Raw genomic sequence first — 8,256 nt, forward strand, 5'->3', positions numbered from 1 at the left:
GGCTGAGAATGATGGCAAGGAGGAGGGATGGCATACAGAGCCCTCTGACATGAGAGTCACATAAACCAAGATATTGGGGTGCTAAGGAAAAGCTCTCTTGCCTAAGATAGGTAGGGTGAGGAGGAAGCAAGGCAATGAGCTTTCTCATACATTTTCTTTGCTTTTTCTTTTTTTGAGATGGGGTCTCACTCTGTCACCCAGGCTGGAGTGCAGTGGTACAATCTTGGCTCACTGCAGCCTCTGCCTCTCAGGTTCCAGCAATTCGCCCACCTCAGCCACCTGAGTAGCTGGGATTACAGGGGTGCACCAGCACACCTGGCTAATTTGTGTGTGTGTGTATGGTTTTTAATTTTTTAACCAGGAATACATGCATGTTATTGAAAGCCACTGTAGAAAAGTGTATGAGGATACAGGACTCAGCTTGGGGGCAGGGCAAGGAATGGAAGGTGGAGTATGTAGGAAACAGGTCATGGGCAGAGCTCCTGGCCGGGATGATTCCTCTTGATCTATTGATAGACTTATTGATAGACTTACAAGGTCAATACTGGGATGATGATAAGCAGAATGGTCATGAAGATGCCCAAAATCAGGGCCCAGATGTTCAGGCACTTGTCGGTAGAGGCATAGGCCTGGGCCCCGGTCAGGTCACCAACCATCTTCCTGTCCCTAGATTTGATGGAGTAGGTGAATGCTATGAAGCCCAGGCAGCAGAAGTTCATGAAGAGGGCATTGAATTGGGACCAGACGACATGGTCGGGCATGGAGGTCTCACTGCAGATGTGGATCATGGTAGATGTTGGGGGAGCCAGGTTATGGGGGGGTGCCCACTGCACATCTACTTCATGCTCCTCCTTCAGCATCTCATAGTTGGGGGGACAGTCAGTGTTGGCAGGAGTGAAGTAGGTTTGGACTGTGGTTCATTGTGTCCAGGGAAAACCAGCTGTGGTCGGGTTGCTGGGATGGTTTTCAGTGGGCCCTCCCTTTCCCCACTAGTTTTGGTTTCTCTAATTTTTGTATTTTTAGTAGAGACAGGGAATCACCACGCTGGCCAGGCTGGTCTTGAACTCCTGACCTCAGGTGATCCACCTGCCTCGGCCTCCCAAAGTGCTGGGATTATAGGTGTGAGTCACCGTGCCTGGCCTCTCATACATTTTCACAGAAGTCTTATGTCAACATCAACTACACATGATCAGTTTTGTACATACCTAAAAGGCAGAATGTCAGAATAAAATTAGCCAAACCAAAAAGTGTCTCCAGATTTCATGGTAAAGTTGTATCAACCAAGTTCAACAGTAGTGATTCCTGTAATTTATATTTTGTTATAGTTGGTAGATTGAAGTATGTGCATATCAACTGGAAAATATGTTTCAGCAACAAATTTGAATATTTTTTGCAAATTTTATTTCTTAGCAACGATTTGTTTTCTCAGTTTAGAACATAAATTAGAGAACTTGTGTTGATTTATTTTTTTCCAAATGTAGAGAGCTTAGAGCTTAATTCATGCCTTTGAAATGCCATGAATTTGAAATGCAGCCATTTTCCTCTCTGCATCCTTGAAAGGGATTACAAGGATTTTATTAGTTTTTCAAATAATCTTGCCAGCAGATTTAGACTTCCCACGAGGGTCTCCTGTCAATAATGCTGGATTGTGAGTGATGTTGCTGAAGTGCTGTGCGTGGGATATTTAAGACAAGTCAAATAAGCAGCCAACTTTAGGATTTCCCAAGCAGGAGCTCAGTTTGCAATTACAGGACTTGGTATAGAATATGAAACGGGCATCTAAATGTTAATTAAGAAAAACAATCTCCATAATGTCTAAAGAAAAAAGGACAAAATCAGTTAATTGCTTTGAGCGATCCCTATCATTGAAAAAATGTTATTTTAAAATATTTTCGTATGGTTGATATGTCTTTGTAATCTTGAAACAGGCCTGCTATTCCAGCCCCTTGAAGTGGGGTTGGGGGCAGCTCAGAATATGTTCTGGGAATCAATTCACAAATGTTATGATAATTTGATCAATGTTTAAAATTCTTCCTTTTTATCCTAAACTTTCATAAAATATTCTTACAAGAGGGGTGACTCTTCTAAAACCCAAATCAGATCATGTCACACTTCTGCTCTTAGCAGCTTTTCTGTGTCATTGAGAGCAAACCCTAAAGTCCTTATGGTGGCCTACAGGGCATGGACTTTGACTCTTGTAGCCTCACTGACTCCTCCTCTAGACTCTTTCTGCTCCAGTACCTTGATCTTCTTTGATTGCGCCAAACTCTCTGGCCTCAGTGCCTTTTTACTTGCTGTTTTCTTCGCTTGGAAGCTCTTTCCCCAAATATGCTCATGACCATCCTATAAAATGGCACCCTTTTGTCTCTTGACACTCTCTATCACCCTTGCCTGATTTTTTTTTTTTTTTTTTTTTGGTCAGTAGCACTTGTCACCATCTGATATATACATTCTCTTATTTTTTTTATTGTCTGTCTCTATGCACTCCCAACTCTTCAGTGACCCAGTATAATAAGCTCTCCATCAGGGTAGAGATTTTTTCTTTGTTCACTGCAATACTCACAGCATGTAGAATAGTATCTGGTACATAAAAAGTACTCAGCAAAACACTTTGAATAAGAATAACAGCACATCCTCCCCAATACTTTTTTTTTTTTTTGAGACAGTCTCCCTTTGTTGCCCAGGCTGGAGTACAGTGGTACTATCTTGGCTCACTGCAACCTCTACCTCCTGGGTTCAAGTGATTCTTGTGCCTCAGCCTCCCGAGGAGCTCGTGTTATAGGCACCTGCCACCACGCCCAGCTAACTTTTGTATTTTCAGTAGAGACGAGTTTCACTATGTTGGCAAGACGGCTCTCAAACTCCTGATCTCAAGTGGATCACAGGCGTGAGCCACCACACCCCACATTGCTTTTAAAAAGGGTAGTACCCATTTTACCTAAACACCAGTATGAATGAATGTTTCAGCTTTATTGCAGCCTTACCAACATTGGGCATTACATTCAGTTTTTCCTAATGTAGAGTATAAAATGATCCTTCCTTTTATTTTGATGTGTAATTAATGTCTAGTAAGGATGCACCTTTTTCTTTTCTTTCTTTCTTTTTTTTTTTTGGTCATCAGTTCAGTAGGTAGCTGGGAGGCTCTTGGAAGGCCAGTGTCCTTCCTTGTAGATTGTGCCCAATGTTTAGCACATAGCGGAAGCTTATCATAATATCTTAGAGTTGGAAGGGCCTACATTCATTATCTAGTTCAACTAAAATTTTGGACAGATGGCTTTCCGGCCTCTGCTTACACACCCCTGGTAATGACCTTGACACCTCATGGGACAGCTTGTCCAGTCTTTGCCCTGCACTTCAGGTGTTGAGCTGGCACTTTCCCCTGTGGTTTTCTTTTCTTCTTCTTCTTTTTTTTTTTTTTTTGAGACAGAATCTCACTCTGTCGCCCAGGCTAGAGTGCAATGGCGCGATCTCTGCTCACTGCAACCTCTGCCTCCTGGGTTCAAGTGATTTTCCTGCCTCAGCCTCCCAAGTAGCTGAGATTACAGATGTGTACCACCACACCTGGCTAATTGTTATATTTTTTGTAGAGATGAGGTTTCACCATATTGGCCAGTCTGTCTCGAACTCCTGACCTCAGGTGACCCACCTGCCTCAGCCTGGCCTATCCCCTGTGGCTTTCATGTGACCTGGTTCTGCCCTCAGGAGCAGCAAGGGCCACGCATCAAGTGTTACGGAACCTCCTCCACCATGACTGCCTATCTCAGCAAATATGTGGCCAGCCTAGAATGTTGAACCTCAGGTGAAGTCTAGCAGGCCCAGAGGCCAGGACCCTGTTCCAGCCATAAGACTTCACAGTGGCCGAGTCAGCAGCCTCTCCAGCTGGGTTCATGTGAAGCTTATGGTAAGCTGAGATTCTGAGATCTTGATGTGACTTGCAGCCAAATGTAGTTCCTCTTATCCTACATGCCTGCAGTTTTGTTGTTTTTTTTTTAACCTGAAAGCAAGACTTTGGTTTTTTCCCTAATTTATTTCAACCGGCTTGTAGAGACGCTGCCCTGGCCCCCCTCCTCCTATCTGAAAAGGAAATAAGAGTCATCCTGACAGCTTCACATGTAGGTGTGATGATTGACTGTGAGATGCAAGTTTAGACATGTGTCACTCATTTTGGTTGCCTGACATCTGAGCCTCCTTTCTGTGCTTGAGGAATTCCATGTGTCATGAGGTAGAGCCATATTCCTTTGCACCTAGGGCATGGGCACTGGCCTGAGGCTCAGGCTTCTCTGGCCTGACAAACCATACCTGCTATTGGCTCCCTTCATCAATTTTGAGTTGGAAGCACAAGACAGCAAAGGGGCAGGGCCTGCTTAGCAACCCTTTTAGTGATTCGATGGGTATGATCTCAGTTACCAGTGACAACAGTTTTATGGGTAACATCCAGCATGGGCTTGTCTATGGTGTGGGTCAGGGGAACAATATTCCAGCCTTGGTGGTCACAATAATGTCTTCTTAGATCAGTGCTGAGTTGGAACTTTGGGCATTGTTCCTGACTGTGTGATTCCAAGCCTGGTTCATGTAGCCTACTGGAGACTTTATGAGCTACTCGCTATCTTTTTTCCTTTTTTTTCTACTCACTATCTTTTAAATAAATTCCTTTGCTATGCACCACAGCCAAAGGTATTTTTGCTTGCAACTAAAAATCCTAACCAATATGTACAGGATATGAAGAGTGCATTGAAAAGTGCTAAGCACTACATGAGAGAAGATATTGTTTGAGATTTTCATTCTTAAGTAGTAAGGGTGAGGGCACTGGGAGGGATAGGCTTGAGTTCCATACCTGCTGAGAGTTCAGACAGGTCTAGCATGCCCGGAGAGCTGGTTGAGGGAGGGTGGACTAGAAAGAACTTTGGGACTGGACATTGGCTTGACAGTTAAAGGCTGGTCATTGATCCTAAAGCAGGTGTGAGCAGAGCCACATGAGCTTGATGTGGGGATGGCAGAGGCCAGAGGGTTTGCTGCACACACAAGCAGATTGGGTGCCTGCCTGTCTGACCCTTGGACCATTACCAACAGTCAGGGCTGGGAAGTAGGGCTAGGATATAAGCAGGTCATCTGGGGATTTGCAGCTGCCTGTAGGGCGTTCTCACAGAGGGTGGAAAAGAACACCTGCTTGGATATGCCTTCCGCCCCTGGAACCCAGAAGCCATCCTGGGTGAGTTGGGATTCAATTCTTTGCTTCCCTCAGGCTGACACCTGGGTCCATCAGTGCTGTGGGCTGAGGCCGGCACTGTTACCTGGTCAGGAGAGTTACTTGCAATAAGTAACCTTATTACAAGCAGGTTGAAATAAATTAGGGGAAAATCCAGAGTCTTGCTTTCAGGTTAAAAAGGAAACAAACTGCTGGGGAGTGTGTGTTTGGGCTGGTGGATATTCTTGCCTTAAGGCATTCCCTGATCCCAGTGTACACCGCACACTGGTATGGCCAGATACCTGCCTTTGCCCAGTACCCTGGCACACCTGCAGGGAGGCCTGAGATCACATGTGTCCAAAGCAGCAAGGGGTCATGTATTGGGGTTGGACCACAGTCATTTCAGAAATATGGTAGCATCGTTCAGAGGGATCCTCATAGGGAACTGTAGGTTCTGTTTGGTCTCTGTGACTGATTGGTTTTTGTTATGTTAAGAGCACAACTACAGATTTTAATTTTCTTGGCAAATATGTCTATAATATTGTTTTGATACCAATTAAAATAAAACCCATTACAAAAACAACAGAGAGTATGCATTCTTAAGCATCATCTGATCAATAGCCTTTCAGTGCCTAAGTTACTTTGTGTCAGGCAGTGCTCCAACATTTTATGTACTTTCTATTATTTAATCTTAGCCACAACACTGTGAACTAGGTACCATTATATAAGAATTCCCGGTTGGGCAGGATGGCTCATGCCTGTAATTCTAGCACTTTGGGAGGCCGAGGCAGGCAGATCACTTAAAGTTTCGAGTTCAAGACCAGCCTGATCAACATGGAGAAACCCCCTCTCTACTAAAAATACAAAATTAGCAGGGCATGGTGGCACATGCCTATAATCTCAGCTACTTGGGAGACTGAGGCAGGAGAATTGCTTGAACCCGGGAGACAGAGGTTGTGGTGAGCCGAGATCACGTCATTGCACTCCAGCCTGGCAACAAGAGCAAAACTCCGTCTCAAAAAAAAAAACACACACACACACATACACACAGAATTCCCCATTTTACAAGGAAACTGATGCCCACAGGGTTACAGGACTAGTCCAAGGTCATATAGCCATTAAATGTCTGTTTATCTACCCTCAGAGACTGAAAACTGCTCTTCCATCAGCCCATTCCACTGTGGGGAGGCTCTAGTTTTTGAAATGCTTTTCCTCACATGGAACTAAAATTTGCTTCTCCCTGTCAGTCCCACTCCTGTTTCTGCTTGTCCTAGTAGCCCATCATGGCAGCTCCTGGTCTCCCATTCTCTGGCTTGGTTCTCTACCCCATTTGTTCCTGGGGGTACTTCAACTTCTTCCTTTAGGAACTTCTGAACCATTTTGTACAGCTAAGTCCTTGGAAGAATCACTACAGGTAGCGCTCCAATTCTTTGTTTGACTCCCAAGGTTCTGTTATCCAGGCAAGGGCATGGCAAGAAATCATCAACCTGACCACAAACTTTTGAAGGGGATTGGTAGAAAGTTCCCTTTCCCCAAGGAAAATGGCAAGAAAACAAAACAGCAGAAACAGCACTACTACTACTATGCTAAGAATTATATTACTGAATGGGAATATTCTGTTTCCTCCTCGGACTAGAATGCAAGCTTCCTGACAGTAGAAAGTTTTGCTAATTTTGTTTACTGCTGAGTTCCCAGTGCCTAGGGCATAGTAAACATTGAACTACTTGTTGAATGAGTTAACAGTACAGTCCCACATCTGGTGCTACTTCCTTGGGTTATTAAGTTGTTTGGGGGGCATAATGTGCTCTCCCAAGTTCTTGGCTTTGAATTTTGTTTCCCTTTATCTTACTAGCTGTTTTTCTAATTTTTGTGTGATTTTGATTCATAAGAAGATAGCCTTAACAATATGTAAAGTACATTGAATAAATAGCTCTGCCTCTAAAGCAATTTCATCTGATCATGTAACCCTAAGTATAAATCTGAATTTGATTCAGCCTGATAAAGAGCAATATGCATGAGTTATTGCATTTCTAGCCTCCTGTTCTACCGAAAGACATTCTGTGACTTTCTGCTTTGAATTTTGAATTTGAATTCAAAATGAAAAATTATTAGGAAACAGCTAGGCAAGAGGAACATAGTCTTTACTTTTTTTTTTTTTTTTTGAGACAGAATCTCGTTCTATCTCCCAGGCTGGAGTGCAGTGGTACAATCTCAGCTTACTGCAGCCTCGGCTTCCCAGGTTTAAGCAAACTCCACCTCCTGGGTTCAAGTGGTTCTCCTGCCTCAGCCTCCCAAGTAGCTGGGATTATAGGTGTGTGCCACCATGCCTGGCTAATTTTTGTATTTTTAGTAGAGACGGGTTTTCACCATGTTGACTTGGCTGGTCTTGAACTCCTGACCTCAGTGATCCGCCTGCCTTGGCCTCCCAAAGTGCTTGGATTACAGGTGTGAGACACTACATCCAGCCCAGAATATTCATCTTACTATCAAAATAATTATTTTCAAGAAAAATCTTTTAAGTGAAGTTGATATCCAGTGTGCTCAGTGCACAGAGACTTTGTGAGTATGTTGGTTGAATAAATGTTGTTCACCCCCATTTCTGGGATGTTCTTGCTCAGGCCCTAGCAGGTCTAAAAAGGCATAGTGAGCCCACTAGCCTGGGAGATAAATAAATTAATATTTAGTGGGCACCACCTATATACCAGGTAACATGCCAGGTGTTTTACCTACATAGCCTCAGTTTAATCTTTATACTCTGCAAAGCAAGGTATAAACAAGAAATAGGAGAATTATAGAAATTAGGAGACTTTCTTAAGGTCTGGAATAGGATAGAACCAAGATAAGAATCCTTTCTTGTCTGAGGCTCTGCTCTCCATATATACCATGTAACCACCTCCTGAGACCAGTTTACTCACAATTTTCTTAGAGACTGCATGGGGAATATGGCCCACTTCTGTGTCCTAGGAGCATGAAAGAAACTCCTCATGTCTGTCTTCTTTATTGAAGGCTGAAAGGGCAAGGATCATAGGACTCAACTGTGGGCACAGGAAGGCAGTATCTTGGAGGGTCTG

The 8,256-nt window shown here is 43.8% G+C and overlaps 1 pseudogene; it reads right to left on the reverse strand.

Annotated features, from left to right (window-relative positions):
• Nucleotides 1–530: 530 nt before the first annotated feature.
• On the reverse strand, nt 531–4,862 carry LOC128930287 (interferon-induced transmembrane protein 3 pseudogene; annotated as a pseudogene).
• Nucleotides 4,863–8,256: the final 3,394 nt, after the last annotated feature.

This window comes from Callithrix jacchus, chromosome 20, assembly GCF_049354715.1.
Source record: "Callithrix jacchus isolate 240 chromosome 20, calJac240_pri, whole genome shotgun sequence".
Taxonomy (NCBI): Eukaryota; Metazoa; Chordata; class Mammalia; order Primates; family Cebidae; genus Callithrix; species Callithrix jacchus.